The sequence below is a fragment of the Pelophylax lessonae genome (genome assembly GCF_965119305.1).
Source record: "Pelophylax lessonae genome assembly, chromosome: 2".
In the NCBI taxonomy this organism is placed as follows: domain Eukaryota; kingdom Metazoa; phylum Chordata; class Amphibia; order Anura; family Ranidae; genus Pelophylax; species Pelophylax lessonae.
This window is the reverse complement of record NC_138769.1, coordinates 340,825,757-340,844,425: the sequence shown is the minus strand read 5'-3', so window position 1 is coordinate 340,844,425 and position 18,669 is coordinate 340,825,757.

The following is an 18,669-nucleotide window of genomic DNA, read 5'->3' as shown; positions in this document are numbered from 1 at the left end:
CAGTGATTCTGTGAAAAATTGTGTCCAAAAAGAATGCAGGGACAGGTTGGAGTGCAGGCAGGGAAAGTTATTAGAGCATTTTAGGGCGAGGCTGGAGATTAGGCAGGGTCAGTCTTCTACATCGATTTTGCTGTGTGGGGGGTGGTGCAGTGAACAATCTTATTGAGCATATTAGGGCCAGGCTGGAGATTAGGCAGGGACAGTCTACATCGATTTTGCTGTGTGGGGGGTGGTGCAGTGAACAACCTTTTTGCCCTCACTTGAGCCCACAGAGGAGGAGGGAGAAAAAAATCTATTTTTATCAGTTTGTTGTGTGCAGCGTTCAGCTATATTTCACTACAGATTGCTGTTCTAATCTGCTATTAAAAATTAATTTAAAGGGGAACTTTTTAAGGAGCACTTGCCATGCTCTTAACTACATTTCGCTGCCATTTGCAGCACTCTAGCCCTTTCCATTGGTGTTTTAGAGCCATTTTAGTGCCTGAAAGTTCGGGTCCCCATTGACTTCAATGGGGTTCGGTGTCTGGGTAAAGTTCGGAAAAAGTCCGGGACACGGACCCGGACTTTTTTTTCAAGTTCGGCCGAACCCGCCGAACACGGACATCCAGGTGTCCGCTCAACTCTACATAAGACCAAAAAAAAAAGGATTTTTAATACAGAAAATTTGGCTTACTAAAAAGTATGTCCACGTACAGTATAGTATGCACTCAATACTTTGGGACGGTGTCTCGCATCTTCCTCTTGACAATACCCCACAGATTCTCTATGGGGTTTGAGTCAAGCGAGTTTGCTGGCCAATCAAGCACAGTGATATCATGTTTTAAACCAGGTATTGGTATTTCAAAAAATGCTTGAAATACATCACTCTGTGTGTAATGAATCTATATAATACTGTACATGAGTTTAACTTTTTGAATTCAATTTCTGAAATAATTTAACTTTTGGATGATATTCTAACTTTTTTTACTCACATACACACACACACACCCACACACACACATATACAGTGCCTTGCAAAAGTATTCGGCCCCCTTAAACTTTTCGACCTTTTGCCACATTTCAGGCTTCAAACATAAAGATATAAAACTGTAATTTTTTGTGAAGAATCAACAAGTGGGACACAATCATGAAGTGGAACGACATTTATTGGATATTTCAAACTTTTTTAACAAATAAAAAACTGAAAAATTGGGCGTGCAAAATTATTCAGCCCCCTTAAGTTAATACTTTGTAGTGCCACCTTTTGCTGCGATTACAGCTGTAAGTCGCTTGGGGTATGTCTCTATCAGTTTTGCACATCGAGAGACTGAAAATTTTGCCCATTCCTCCTTGCAAAACAGCTCGAGCTCAGTGAGGTTGGATGGAGAGCGTTTGTGAACAGCAGTTTTCAGTTCTTTCCACAGATTCTCGATTGGATTCAGGTCTGGACTTTGACTTGGCCATTCTAACACCTGGATATGTTTATTTGTGAACCATTCCATTGTAGATTTTGCTTTATGTTTTGGATCATTGTCTTGTTGGAAGACAAATCTCCGTCTCAGTCTCAGGTCTTTTGCAGACTCCATCAGGTTTTCTTCCAGAATGGTCCTGTATTTGGCTCCATCCATCTTCCCATCAATTTTAACCATCTTCCCTGTCCCTGCTGAAGAAAAGCAGGCCCAAACCATGATGCTGCCACCACCATATTTGACAGTGGGGATGGTGTTTTCAGGGTGATGAGCTGTGTTGCTTTTACGCCATACATAACGTTTTGCATTGTTGCCAAAAAGTTTGATTTTGGTTTCATCTGACTAGAGCACCTTCTTCCACATGTTTGGTGTGTCTCCAAGGTGGCTTGTGGCAAACTTTAAACAACACTTTTTATGGATATCTTTAAGAAATGGCTTTCTTCTTGCCACTCTTCCATAAAGGCCAGATTTGTGCAGTATACGACTGATTGTTGTCCTATGGACAGAGTCTCCCACCTCAGCTGTATATCTCTGCAGTTCATCCAGAGTGATCATGGGCCTCTTGACTGCATCTCTTATCAGTCTTCTCCTTGTATGAGCTGAAAGTTTAGAGGGACGGCCAGGTCTTCGTAGATTTGCAGTGGTCTGATACTCCTTCCATTTCAATATTATCGCTTGCACAGTGCTCTTTGGGATGTTTAAAGCTTGGGAAATCTTTTTGTATCCAAATCCGGCTTTAAACTTCTCCACAACAGTATCTCGGACCTGCCTGGTGTGTTCCTTGTTCTTCATGATGCTCTCTGTGCTTTAAACGGACCTCTGAGACTATCACAGTGCAGGTGCATTTATACAGAGACTTGATTACACACAGGTGGATTCTATTTATCATCATTAGTCATTTAGGTCAACATTGGATCATTCAGAGATCCTCACTGAACTTCTGGAGAGAGTTTGCTGCACTGAAAGTAAAGGGGCTGAATAATTTTGCAAGCCCAATTTTTTTGTTTTTTATTTGTTAACAAAGTTTGAAATATCCAATAAATTTCATTCCACTTCATGATTGTGTCCCACTTGTTGTTGATTCTTCACAAAAAATTACAGTTTTATATCTTTATGTTTGAAGCCTGAAATGTGGCAAAAGTTCACAAAGTTCAAGGGGGCCGAATACTTTCGCAAGGCACTGTGTGTGTGTCTGTATATATATATATATATATATATATATATATATATATATATGGAATCTCACATACGTGAGTATACCCCTCACGTTTTTGTAAATACTTTGTTATATTTGAAGAAATTACACTTTGCTACAATGTAAAGTAGTGCGTGTACAGCTTGTAGAACAGTGTAAATTTGCTGTCCCCTCAAAATAACTCAACACACAGCCATTAATGTCTAAACTGCTGGCAACAGAAAGTAAAGTAAAAATGTCAAAATTAGGCCCAATTAGCCATTTTCCCTCCCCGGTGTCATGTGACTCATTAGTGTTACAAGGTCCCAGGTGTGAATGGGGAGCCTGTGTGTTAAATTTGGTGATATCCCTCTCACTCTCTCATACTGGTCACTGGAAGTTTAACATGCTCTCTGAGCATCTGAAAAAAATAATTGTCACTCTACATAAAGATGGACTAGGCTATAAGAAGATTGCCAAGACCCTGAACCTGAGCTGAAGCACGGTGGCCAAGACCATACAGTGGTTTAACAGGACAGGTTCCACTCAGAACAGGCCTCGCCATGGTCGACCAAAGGAGCTGAGTGCACGTGCTCTGCATCATATCTAGATGTTGTCTTTGGGAAATAGACCTGTGAGTGTTGCCAGCATTTCTCCAGAGGTTGTAGGGGAGGGTGGTCAGCCTGTCAGTGCTCAGACCATATGCCACACACTGCATCAAATTGGTCTGCATTGCTGTCATCCCACAAGAAAGCTCGCAAACAGTTTGCTGAAAACAAGCAGACTAAGGACATTGAATACTAGAACCATGTCATGCGGTCTGATGAGACCAAGATAAACGTATTTGGTTCAGATGGTGTCAAGCGTGTGTGGCGGCAACCAGGTGAGGAGTACAAAGACAAGTGTGCCTTGCCTACAGTCAAACATGGTGGTGGGAGTGTCTTGGTCTGGGGCTGCATGAATGCTGCTGGCACTGGGGAGCTACAGTTCATTGAGGGAACCATGAATGTCAACATGTACTGTGACGTACTGAAGCAGAGCATTAACACCTCCCTTCATAGACTGGGCCACAGGGCATTATTCCAACATGATAAAGATCACAAACACACCTTCAAGATTAATAGTACCTTGCTAAAGAAGCTGAGGGTAAAAGTGATGGACTGGCCAAGCATGTCTCCAGACCTAGACCCTATTGAGCATCTGTAGGGCATACTCTAATGAAAAGTGGAAGAGCGCAAGGTCTCTAACATCCACCAGCTCCATGATGTCCTCATGGAGGAGTGGAAGAGGACTCCAGTGGCAACCTGAGAAGCTCCGATGCTGGAAAATATTGGTGGCCACACAACATTTTCACACTTTGGCCCCAATTTGGACATTTGCATTCATGGGTGTACTCACTTTTGTTGCCAGCGGTTTAGACATTAATGACCGTGTGTTGAGTTATTTTGAGGGGACAGCAAATTTACACTTTTATACAAGCTGTACACTCACTACTTTACATTGTAGAAAAGTGTAATTTCTTCAGTGTTGTCACATGAAAAGATATAATAAAATATTTACAAAAATGTGAGGCTCATCTGAGACGCACAGCCAAGGCTCTCGGCCTGGGAAATTTACAAGCTGTAGGCTTGCTCAGCCTAATAGTTAAGACCTGTATATTTTGTTTAGTTATTTTAATCTTTTTGGCTCTATACACCACCACAATAGATTTGAAATGGAACAAACAAGATGTGCTTTAACTGCAGACTTTCAGCTTTAATTATTTAAGGTTATTTACATCCAAATCAGGTGAACGGTGTAGGAATTACAACAGTTTATATATGGGCCTCCCACTTTTTAAGGGACCAAAAATAATGGGACAAATTAACAATCATAAATCAAACTTTCACTTTTTAATACTTGGTTGCAAATCCTTTGCAGTCAATTGCAGCCTGAAGTCTGGAATGCATAGACATCACCAGACACTGGGTTTCATCCCTGGTGATGCTCTGCCAGGCCTCTACTGCAACTGTCTTCAGTTCCTGCTTGTTCTTGGGGCAATTTCCCTTCAGTTTTTTCTTCAGCAAGTGAAATGCATGCTCAATCAGATTCAGGTCAAGTGATTGACTTTGCCATTGCATAACATTCCACTTCTTTCTATTAAAGAAAATCTTTGGTTGCTTTCGCAGTATGCTTCGGGTCATTGTCCATCTGCACTGTGAAGCTCCGTCCAATGAGTTCTGAAGCATTTGGCTGAATATGAGCAGATAATATTGCCCGAAACACTTCAGAATTCATCCTGCTTTTGTCAGCAGTCACATCATCAATAAATACAAGAGAACCAGTTCCATTGGCAGCAATACATGCCCACGCCATGACACTACCACCACCATGCTTCACTGATGAGGTGGTATTCTTTGGATCATGAGCAGTTCCTTTCCTTCTCCATACCCTTTTCTTCCCATCACTCTGGTACAAGTTGATCTTAGTCTCATCTGTCCATAGGATGTTGTTCCAGAACTGTGAAGGCTTTTTTAGATGTTGTTTGGAAAACTCTAATCTTGCCTTCCTGTTTATGAGGCTCACCAATGGTTTACATCTTGTGATGAACCCTCTGTATTCACTCTGGTGAAGTCTTCTCTTGATTGTTGACTTTGACACACATACACATACCTCCTTGAGAGTGTTCTTGATCTGGCCAACTGTTGTGAAGGGTGTTTTCTTCACCAGGGAAAGAATTCTTCGGTCATCCAACACAGTTGTATTCCGTGGTCTTCCGGGTCTTTTGGTGTTGCTGAGCTCATCGGTGCATTCTTTCTTTTTAAGGATGTTCCAAACAGTTGATTTGGCCACACCTAATGTTTTTGCTATCTCTCTGATGGGTTTGTTTTGTTTTTTTTCAGCCTAATGATGGCTTGCTTCACTGATAGTGACAGCTCTTTGGATCTCATATTGAGAGTTGACAGCAACAGATTCCAAATGCAAATGGCACACTTAAAATGAACTCTGGACCTTTTATCTGCTCCTTGTAAATAGAATAATGAGGGAATAACACACACCTGGCCATGGAACAGCTGAGCAGCCAATTGTCCCATTACTTTTGGTCCCTTAAAAAGTGGGAGGCACATATACAAACTGATGTAAATTCTACACCTTTCACCTGATTTGGATGTAAATACCCTCAATTTAAAGCTGAAAGTCTGCAGTTAAAGCACCTCTTGTATGTCTCATTTCAAATCCATTGTGGTGGTGTATAGAGCCAAAGAGATTAGAATTGTGTTGATGTCCCAATATTTATGGACCTGACTGTATATATATATATATATATATATATATATACATTTGACCCATACAATGAGTATAAAGGATGGTGGGATTTTGAGGCACTACACAATGACAACTACAAATACATTTTCTTTATTTGTACAATTTCTCTTTAAAAACTCACAGACATTAAAAACACAAGAGTAGCTAATTATTGACCCCAAGGTGTTATGCTGTATTAACCATCAACATATCTTCATACTTTTATGTAAACAGATTACATCACACATAACTCTTATGCGTTGAGATATACATGGCCTATAATAACGACCGTAAAGAATTGTATTTCTTGGACTTAACCCCCACTTTTCCTGAGGAAGTGGAAATTTTAATTGCTCTAAAGGCCTCAAAATACCTAAATGCATACTTACATAATGACTGTAGGGTGATATGAAAACACACAGCATACACTTTTTACTTTTTGTACAGCATTTAGGCACTTGGAGTAGGCCACATTTTAAAAAGAACATCTAGCATGTAGGGTAACCAACTAGGAATGATTCTTCTCCTTCAAGACCAAAATCCTGGGGTCCTTGCACAGGTATTGTACAATTAGTAATTTCCCCACAAATTGCCTATGGTGGAAGAAGCAAGGAGGAGCCCTTGATGTTGTTGAGATCAACATTGTCCTGTTTCACTACAAACCTCTGGTGTTTTGGAGCACTTAAAAAAAAAAAAAGGTTAGGATACAATATCATAGGACTGGGGTTTCATATTTAGTCCCCTTTCACACATGCTGTCCGTTTTTCATCCATCCGTTGCATCTTATCCATTTACATCAGTTTACATCCCCATCCATCATCATCCATTCTTTTAAACTGATCAAAGCTCCATTTTTCTGCCGTTACAAAAAAAAAAAAAACGAATGACAAAAAAACGGATATAAACTGACAAATGGTCAGTTTTTCATCCAATTTTGCATCGGTAGTGGATGCACAAAACAAAACTGATGAGCACTGATGAAAAAAAAAAAAAACTGATGAATACTTTATCCATTTTGCAGTGACTAAACCTGGGCCTGGTATAGATTTTAAGGGGGACCCCATGCCATGTTTTTTTAATTCTGTCATAGGGTTCCCCTTAACCACTTAAATACAGGGCACTTTCACCCTCTTCCTGCCTAGACCAATTTTCAGCTTTCAACACTCATTGGCATCTATGGAAAATCTTGGTCAGCTTGACATCGCACTGCTCCCTGTCTTTAACATTGGCATCTAAGGGAAATCTTAGTCAGCATTACATGGCACTGCTGCCGATCTTTAACATTGGTGTCTATGGGAAATATTGGTCAGCTTGATATAATATTGGTCAACTTGACATGGCACTGCTCCCTGTTTAACATTGGCATCTATGGGAAATATTGGTCAGCTTGGCATAGCACTGCTCCTGAACTATAAGTGACAGGGACACAAAACTTGGGGAGCACTGAGAGGGGACCCAGGACTACAATATATCCATACATTTTAAAAGTGAAGTATGCCTGTACACTACACTGACTGCACTAATCTAACTCAACACACTATCCACTATCTACCTGCCTAATCTCTATTGTAACACACTATATACGGCTGCTGTGTAAGCAGCAGCCTTATATAGTGTGGGGCGTGGACTTAGCCCCTGAGTCATGATTGGCTAAAAGCACTCTGCCTTTTTGCAAATCATGGCTTTGACAGGACATTGTGTTGTGATTGGCCAAGGAATACAGGTCAGGTGCATTCTTTGGACAATCATCAGCAATCAATGCACTGCAACAGCACAGTGCATTATGAGGCGCTCATCGGTGGGCGAACTTCCTGTCAATCGCCCCATTTGTTTGTGCGTTCTGCGAACACAAGAACAGCTGATGTTCGAGTCAAAGTTATGTTCAACTCGAACACAGAGCCCATCCCTAATTCTGACTCATAAACTTTCATTACAGGAAAGAGTTGTAAAGCACCACCCTCTTGTAGCACTGCAAAACAGGAAGCAAAACCTGTTTATGTAATGAGCAAATAGGGCTGCCCCATGTATGTTTATAAATATAATAAAAAAATACAAAGAGAATAACATTTTTTACAAACAGTAGCACATTAACCACTTTAAGACCGGAGGATTTTCCTGCTTAACGCCCAGGCCACTTTTTTCAATTTGGCACTGCACAACTTTAACTGACAATTGTGCGGTCATGCAACGCTGTACCCAAACAAAATTTATGTCCTTTTTTCCCCACAAACAGAGCTTTCTTTTGGTGGTATTTGAACACCTCTGCGCTTTTAATTTTTTGCGATATTAATAAAAAATGAGCGAAAAATTTTGCAAAAAATTGCCATTTTCTACTTTGACAGTTAAAAAATATCCAATATATTCAATTTTTGTCATATATTTAGGCCACAATGTAATTTTTTTTCCCCACAAATAGAGCTTTCTTTTGGTGGTATTTGATCCCCTGTGCGATTTTTAATTTTTTTAAAAAAGAGCGAAAATTTTGAAAAAAAAAAAAAAAACAATATTTTTCACATTCTGATATATAACACTCCCCCAAAAAATTTACAAATCAAATTTTTTTAACATTTTAGGCCAATTTTTTTTCTGCTACATATTTTTGGTAAAAAAAAAATCACAATAAGCATATTTTGATGGGTTTGCCCAAAAGTTATCACGTTTACTAACTACGGGAAAGATTTGTCATTTTTATTGTTTATTTTTTTTTTTTACTAGTAATGGCGGCGATCTGCGATTTTTTTTGCGGGACTGCGACATTGTGGCGGACAGATTGGACCCCTAACTGACATTTTTGACACTTTTGGGGGGACCAGTGACATTACTACAGTAATCACTGCTATAAATATGCACTGTTACTGTAATAATGACACTGGCAGGGAAGGGGTTAACACTGTTGATGATCAAGGGGTTAAATGTGTGCCTCATGCTTACTGACGTGTGTGGGGGGAGGGGGTTGTGTGACACAGACACAGATCGCAGATTCAGCTATGCTGAATCCTGTGATCTGTCCCTGCCTGTCACAGAGGAGATCCGCCCGCTTTGTTTACACAAGAGGCCGGATTTCCTCAGTCTTTCCCCGACGTTCGGGGAAGAGAGATGGTGATCACCACCTCTCCTCCCATGGCCCGACCGTTTAGACACAGCGCGCGCCGCTGAGGGAGGGAGGTATCTGGCGATGTAAGTCTACATCGCCAGACCCGGCCGAGCCGCTCTGCTGCAGTAGCAACAACGTGAGCGGTCGGCAAGTGATTAATAATAATATTTATAACATAATTTACTTTAAACTGATGTACTGTATAGAGTAGGCTACTTTAAGCTGATATTCATTAAAGGTATAACTAAAAAAAATACTTGAAAAGTTTATTCATTCCCCTTGAATAGAAATCCTTATGTTCTTCCCCAATATATAGATAATCAATAGGAGGAATACACAAGATAAATGTCGGAAAACATATTTTCTTAGGGCCTGTTCACACTATGATGGTGCAGTATTGAGCAGTAAAACACGTTAGTGTGTTGCAGTATCATTCATTTTCAATAGCACTCCAACACATCAACAGAACACAACTGCATTACAGTGCACTGCAGCAAAAAAAAGATGTCTTGCAGCAAATTGTAACAAAATGCAGCAGGACTTATTTTTCTGTTTTCAGCCTATAAATTTTGAATGGACAAAAATGCATGTGTTATGGCTCACTGTATTACGGTGTAAATATGTCCTTACATTGCTCACTAAAGACTTCTGTATGTTAAAAATGTAGAAATGTAGAATGGTGGCAAAAAAAAAAATGTAGATTGCTGCGCTACTCTCTTCAACTAAGCTGTACATGCAGCAGAACAAGCCAGGGAATATATTGGAATGTCTCTGGAGACTCTCTAAAGAGAAAGACTATTATGTTTTATAATGAGCAGAAATGCATGTAATTAGTTAATTGATTTCAGTGTAGTGCTACTTCCTTCCTTCCCCTTACTCCCTTCCCCATGCTGCACTGCTGTTTCTCCTTCTCTATTACAAAAGCCAGCGAGTACTGCTGTGTAATTCCCACATCGTACACTAAATTAGATAAATTATTTTAGTGCAGCTCCCTTTCCCTTACTTTCATTAATACATAATCACACATACTGTATATAAATCTGCACAAATAAGAATAAATGTTTACAATATACTATGCTGAAGTTTATGCACATAAATTTCAAAGCATATGTGCCACTCTTCCGGTTCAAATGTGTCATCAAAAGTCCACTACACTTGTGTAATATTCCATTTATCAGCCTCTTCTGCATTCACTCCATTTCAAGAACAATTCACCTCTTCCTCCACCTTATAACACATTTCACCCTGGTTGTGTTCTCAGCTTATCTTATAGGACCTTTGTATTATAGAGGTATTTTCTACTTCTGGGGTAAAACACACACATGCCACATTTACCTTATAGTTCATAAGGCTCCTTGTTTCCAGACAGTATCACTCCAGGGCAAAAACATACAACATTCTCATAATGCCTTTCATAAAATATAAATTTTACAAGGATCAAATAAAACCATAAAAGTAAAATGTTTCTGTGCACTTTTGCTTGTGCATGCAGGGTATGAGAAACACTGAATGCAGATTAAAATTGCACAGCCCAACCCTACACCGACACTCTCTCGTGCGGTGTACATGCTCCCCTCTAGTGTGATGACGTTACCAAACTCTTCCCTATAGGTTACATCATTTGACTTCCTCAGGCTGATAAATGGATTTGTGCATGTTTTTTTTGTGTAATAGCCTTTTGATAACACATTTGAACCAGAGCTGTGGCACATATGCATGCTTTGAAATGTGTGGGCATAGAAAAACACAGTGTATTGTAAACATTTTTTATTATGTATGTAAATGTACAGTAATCTGCAAATGTTTTAGACAGGTGTGAGGAAATTCTGTAAAATAAGAATGCTTTTAAATATATAAATTGTAAAAGTTTATTCGTATCAATTTATGAAATGGAAAGTGAGCAAACAGAATAAAAATCTAAATTAAATCCATATTTGGTGTGACTACCCTTTGGCTTCAAAGTCTTACACTTGCCCACTTTGTACACTTGAACAAAGTCAGAGATTTTGTAGGTTTAGGGTCAGTTGTATAATTAACCAATTATACCAAACAGGTGCTAATGATCAGCATTTTCATATGTAGGTTTCATTACCTGAAACAGAAACAGCTGTGTAGTAGGCTTAAAATTGTGTGAGGAACCGTGAAACTCTGCTACTAAGGTGAGGTTGTGAAAGACAGTTTCATGTCACAGGTCATGCACCATTGCAACAAGACAAAAGGTAGTTAGACTGCATCAAGCAGGATCTCTACCAGGGAAATATTTTGAAGCAGACTGGGGTTTCAGGATGTGCTGTTTATGCTCTTTTGAAGAAACACAAGGAAACGGGCAAAGTTGAGGACTGTAGACGCAGTGGTCAGCTAAGGAAACATAATTCAGCAGGTGAAAGACACATCATGCTTAGGCTTATTTCCCTTTATCCTTGGAAGATGTCCAGCAGTGTGATCAGTGAAAAACTGGTGGAAACCACTGGGACCCAGGTACACCCATCTACTGTCTGGAAAGGTCTGATCGGAAGTGATCTTCATGGAAGAATTGTGGCCAAAAATCATTACCTCCCACATGGAAACAAGGCTAAGCAACTCAACTATGCACAAAAACATAGGAACTGAAGTGCTGAAAAATGTCAGCAGGTGCTCTAGACTGTCAAAATTGGAAATATTTGGCTGTTGCAGGAGGCAGTTTGATCGCCAAAGGCTGAAGACATGTACAATAAAGAATGTCTGCAGGCAACAGTGAATTCTTATGGAGGTTCCTTGCAAGTTTGGATCTGCAAATGGAGGAGTTAGAGATTTGGTCAGGATCAATGGTGTCCTCAATGCTGCGAAATACAGGCAAATACTTATCCATCATGCCATATTATCAAGGAGGCATGCAAATGGCTCCAAGAATTGATGCTGTTTTGATGGCAGGGTGGTCACACCAAATATTGATTTGTTTGGATTTCTCTTCTGTTCATTTACTTTCCATTTTGTTAATTGATAAAAAATAAACTATTGACACTTCTATTTCTTAAAGTATTCTTAATTTACATTATTTTTCACACCGGCCTAATACTTTTTCACAGTAGTATAAATAAGGGGAATTATTTATTAATACCAGTGTTCTGGACATTTATAGATAGGCAACTCCTATCCTCATATTGTTTAGTGGTTCCAAATTAATAACCACTGCAGTAGAGAACAGACACAAAAAAATACACTCCGTATTTTTCCAAAATAACTGTTCTGTTTTATTTGACGCAATTGAAGGCTTTTATACACATGATTACGTAGGTATCACATTATTATTATAATTGTACTTTTATGGTAACAAGGGGTGTAACATAGGCAGGCTAATTCTAATCAGGACTCGAAAGAATGCAAACATGTAGTGAAAACATTATTAGTGCCGTGTGCACAATGAGTGCAGCGTGCAATACATACAAAATAAAATACAGTAATATACAGAATGTACAAATTTCCTTTACAATCTCCCCTCTTTTGATCAATATTTTGATCAGTAACCATATTTGCTATCACTTTTAACCTGGAATCTCCACACGCTTAGGTGAAGGTAGTCCCGGACAAAGAGGAAAACTCCATTGTGGAGAATAATAGCTGAGAGATGTTTTTTCATCACAAAATTACTTTTTTTTGTAAAAAACGATTGATAAAAAATATTTACAGAGTAATTGGCTGTACACTCCTGTGGCCAGAGTGGCCTTCTAGCTTAACTGTGGACATGCTGACCTATTAGCATAGGTAAACACAGACAATTCTAAATAAAAGACCTATAGAAGAAAATATGACTTCAACATGACTGAACTACTTTTTCAAATCACATTAAATATATATATTTATATTCCTTACAATTAAAGCATTTGAATAAATATACCCCAAACTGTGATTCCAAGAGGAAAACAAATCAAACACAGATACTTTCATTTAGTCATTTTTGCAGTGTCTGGTGTGGATCCAGATGACTTTTCCTTCAAGTTTTGTAAACTGTACATGAAATAGACGCTGTATTATGTCTCCACACATATCCGTGTATATAATTGTCTCTTAACAATTCACAAGTCACCTGACTTTAGTTTATGAGATCCTTCCAAACTTTTAGGATCTGGAATTGGGGAGAAAACATTCTCTGTGAGATATGAAAGGAGGCCTTCAGCTGTTGAGACAAATATGTGCAAGTGAGCAACACACTCCCTAACAAAATCTCATATGGAGAGAGTCCAATATCCTCTTACGGGCTTAATAAAAAAATATATGAAGACACTTAGGCTATAGTTTCTAGTTTCTTACTCTACTTATTCCACTACATTGTAGATGGTAAGAGGTGTAAAATAAAACCTCAAAACTTTTTGTAAGGACTCTCCCATAAAAATAGTTCCTCTGTTACTCTCTCTAGCTTCTGGGACTCTGCACTTACAAACTACTTCTAAAAATACTTTTTACTGTGGCCTTTGCAGTAGCATTTGCCGCTGGCCAAACTTCTGGCCATCCAAAAAACATTAAAATATAAAAACACAAATAATATCCTCGCTATATCATAGACATAAGATCTCTCAAGCAGCTAGCTAAATTCTGTTGATGGCAGAAAAAGTAAATAAAAGTCCAAGCAAGCAGCGCTGAGTGATAAGTATAATCCAAATCAGTCCCAATCTGATAGGTAGATTCCATCACCAAGAAAGTGAGACGATATACAATAGCATGAAACATGTCAGGCTGGACATAATGCTGGTACGCTATCAAGCCGCGGCAGTCAACAGATGATTTATTTGATTTTACTGCCTGTTTTATCGCCTGTTTGTGAGTATATTTTTATAATAAAAGCATATCCTGCTTTCATACGGGGCTTCACTATGTCTGGATCTTTTATGTCTCACATATAACGGTACTCTACACCCTTGAATGCTGATTATCAATTATTGCTTGGGAGCTGTGTGTGAGGAATTACCTATCAGTTTGGGAGTCAGTCTGAAGCAGCCGGTTGTCTTTGTGTCCCTTCATCTAGGTTCATTACATGCTCCAAAGCTTTGGAGGTCTGGTAAGCAGCCTCTCATTACACACAGATTCGGGTGACACGTGGCTTCAGTATTCCTTTCTTGGTGATGGAATCTACCTATCAGATTGGGACTGATTCGGATTATACTTATCACTCAGTGCTGCTTGCTTGGACTTTCATCCAAAAAACATGTCCATACAGATAAAATACATACTCGTAAAAGATCCTGACTTGGGCATCTTTTTTGTAATCTCTGGAAGGGATGTTCAGCTGTTAGTAACACCTTTGGTAACAGGTAAAGCAAGAAATGGTCATTCTAAAAACATCTCTGGTGAAGCCTGGCACATTCCCACATAATTTATTAAGATAGCCATAACTGCCTTTGACTTATGACATGGTCCATGTGTGAAGCTGGAGGGAAAAGAGTGGCTGGCAGACATAAAAGATAACCTTTTTCCAAAATCTTGTTTCATAAGAAGTTGCCCATATGGACTACTTGTTCTTCTCATTCTGGGGTCCTTAAAGTTTAAATATTATTGCTAGCTCTACTGGGCCAGAACTAGGGTGGAATCTGTGAGTTGCACAGATCCAGCAAGTGTCTGGGGCTGTAATGCAGCATCCTTAGTCGCCTGGTCTGCTTCCATGTGTGAGTTTTAATGTTAGTACGGCTACCTCAGCAAGAAGCTGGAAGGCTGAAGACAGCCAATCATTTACCTTAGCATGTTTGATTGGTTTACCTGCAGAAGTAAAATCTTACTTCTGGCCCTTCAAATGTAACCAAAAGCTCTCTAAATCTCTACTATCTATGTAAATGTATACTGTTTTGATAGCTCACAGGCATTGCTAAAGCATGGAGCTCTGCTTCTTGAGCTGGGGAAGAAGGATCCAATGACTCTAAATACAGAGCACCCTTCTGGGTGATAATTGCATACTCAGTATGGGTATTGCCATCCTCGGTATAAAACAGATCAAATCTACAAAAAATGTAAATATCTGGGTCTTCAGGGAGTGTGTCCTGCACTGGACTTACAGCAGCTGATTCATTAGTTTAACACATGTAGTTTTTCTTTGTCTCCAGCCTCCTCCAATACAGGCAATAAGGTGGCTGGGTTCAATTGTATGCACTTTTCATTGTTAGATTTGTACATAAAAAACAATACAATATCGTGTTTTGTAAACCTTTCATTAAACAAATATTTAGTTTGGCTGTTTGCAATATTTGCTGTACAAAATGTGGGACCATTAAAAGTTAAATAATTGACCAAAATAATGTCTGTAACTTTGTCCAGTAGCACCTTGCTACTACTACTCTGATTTAGCCGGGTGACCCCTTCATTATTGGGTCCAGCTCGGATGATATATTACAATGGCTTGTTTTTTCTATCATGCTGTTTGTGTAAAGGCTCCAGTTACATGTTTCAAAAATACAACCTTTCCCGGAAATATTATAATTTCTCATTGCGTGTGCTGTTGTTAGTTTTAGCAAGATAACACAAGTCCTTGGTTTCCATCTGACAATATAATATATTATATAACATTACAAATGATAACAATACCGTGCAGTAATGCAGCGGTTTACCACTGCGCTTACAAGGAAAAGGAACACATCATTTCACAATCCACACATTCTGCTTTGGAATTGAAATTATTAAAAACAAAAAGTATGTGGAAGAACTGAAAAATCATCAGCCAGATCAAAAACTTTAAACCAGCTTGGCTGCAAGTGGCATCTATCCCAACAGATTGTGTGGACTTGATGTGATGGGTCTTATATTTTAAATTGTATTTATTACTCTCACATTATACACCGCACATCAAGTTATTATCAGACCTTTAGGTTTCATCTTTTGTAGAAAATTTCAGTTTATCCCATCCATCTTGGCTTTGTTCAGTATTATGGCAGCTGTATTATATTTATCAACCTCATCTTAATCTAAACTAACCCCATATTACAAGTTTTCCCAATAACCTGTATTTTATTTCCAACCAAAATGTCTAAATCAACTAAAATATATTTACTGTATATCATTAATAAAATTGTTAACATCACATCAGAAATTAATACTCAAGTGATAATCTCAATATCACACCCCAATTCCAATATATTTCCACAGATATATCTCGTTACACTTTACCTAATTTCCCTCTTTTGTTTTTTTTTTTTAAATGCACTGTTTCCATTAACTAAAGGATAGTTAAAGCGGTAGTATACTCAGACCTTATTTTTCTCAATTTCAATTGTAAGCCTGTAATAAGTAATTATAAATCACATAACCTGTAAAGCATAGTATAAAAATCTTCCTTACGTCTCTTATTTAGCCCGTTCCGCTGCATTTTTCCTCTTCTTTAGCGCCGCCATCCTTACTGCTGTTTCTGTGTCCTGTTCTGTACAGTATTTCCGCTCTCAGTGTTCGTTCTGTTCTGAAATCCCGCGCATGTGCACTAGCCACCAAAACCAAGCCCCTCTCTCTCGATCTCCTCTTATCTGTAACTCTGCAGTTCCTCTTCGCGTCTTTGGCTCTCTCCACTATCACTCCCCTGTGATGTTGCAAGTCACATGGGGTAGTGGAGGACTTTCTGAATGGGGACGGACGGAGTCTCGCGTGAGCACGGGGCTGACGTCCAGCAAAGGAAATGACGCAGCCCTGGCAGAGACACTGCATTATTCCGGTAGCAGTATTAACTTGCCGGAAAATGAGGCAGAAAAAAGCATGCGCGGGTGACGTAATAAGAATTTACAAGCGAAATATCTACAGAAACTGAAAAAGTGAGTGGCAAAGGAGAAAGGTACAAATATTATATTCACACATATGATTTTAAATATGTAAAGTACAAGGAATGAGTATACTACCTCTTAAATATATGTTATTCTATACTTTGTGCACTTTTCTCAATTTAACCTTAATTTTACCATTCTGTTTGGGAAACAGATTCAAAATAACGGTGATCACATTGTTTATCATTAGATTAATTAAACCCAGCACATATTGCTATGATATATGTGTAGTCATATCATGGGTGACCTTGCCAGATATCACTAATGTCTCATCTTAGTACATTCCTTTTATGAGAAAGAGAAAAAGGAGGAGGGCAAGGTAGAGGGTCACGTCTGCACACAGCTAACATGACACACACAAGATGTAGAACTAAGAATGGCAGCATTCACATAAATACACAATTATCTCTCTAAAATCGCTTTCAATGTTCCCATTTGTACACAACACATGCATATCATTCTCTCACTTTCTTTTAACTTATTTCCCTGCTTAAGTTAGTTTTATCTCCCTAAAATCTGCTTTCCTTATTTTGTTATGCTATCCCTTTCACCCCATGTACTGTAATCCCATACTTATCTTACTCTAGCTCCTATGATCAGACGGGCAGCCATGATGCTTATCCCATGTTCCCTCTCTGACAACATATAAAGTATTTTGTTTTGAGCCAGGGCCAAAAATGATATTATTCCTATGCAGTTTGACTCCCATTTGTCTGTTTTGGCTTTTTCCCATGTTTTAGAATTTACTAGTTGTAGTGCCTGACCCTAAATTCATCACACAACTAAACATCAAAATTTCCCTTTATGTCTAGTGTTAATTTGTCTCTCACCCTTCACCCATCCTGCTCCAATAGATAGCTGTTCCTCTAGGGGTTTAATCTGCAAACTTCTTAGTCCCTGTGGACTTTTTGGTAACCCTGTTACCCATTGTGGATCCCTGTCCACTTTAACCTTTTATCTAGTGGCTCAGTATAGGCGGAAATGCACCTTCAAACATTTTCTAGCGCTCCTGTTGTGCTGGGCATTTTTGAGGGTCTCTTACCCTTCATTCCCTTACTTAATTTAATGCTCACAATGACTCACCAGTCTTCTCTCTTCTCTACATGTGTCTATACATTCTTGCCTCTAAACTACTATTACAGCAGATGTGTGCTTCATATAACTTGTTAACAGCACTATTCTTCCCTTTCCTATCTATAACACTCCGGACAGTAGACAGTGACAAAATAATATATAACCACAAATCAATACAGTTCTAATAAGGGGAGTAAAAACGGTACCCTTTGTCCCGAAAATGCATTACCGATCAAGGAAGTCTAATAACCCAAATGTAAGCAAAAGGTTTACCTCAGCTGGCATATTATCAGAAATTCCCAGACCGTCTCAAGCTCCTTGTTTTGGATTCTCAGGGTCACCTGTAAATTCCCTCCTAGGCAAGGCTCACCATCTGTTCTGGACATTTATAGATAGGCAACTCCTAGCCTCATATTGATTAGTGATTCCAAATTAATAACTACTGCAGTAGGGAACAGACACAAAAAGATACACTCCGCATCTTTCCAAAATAACTGTTCTGTTTTCTTTGACACCATTAAAACGGCTTTTATACACATGATAACGTAGGTATCACATTAATATTACAATTTTACTTTTATGGTAACAACAAAAGGGGCACAACAAAGGCAGGCTAATTTTAATCAGGACTCAAAAGTAATAAAATACAGTAATATACAGGATGGACAAATTTCCTTTACACCAGTAAGGGAAGGGAGTAAGTTGTGCTGCACTTAAATAAGTTAACTAATTGAGTGTAAGGTGTGGGAATCACATACCAGTACTGGCTGGCTATTGTAATGGAGAAGGAGAAACAGCAGTTCAGATCAATCACATAAAATAATATAG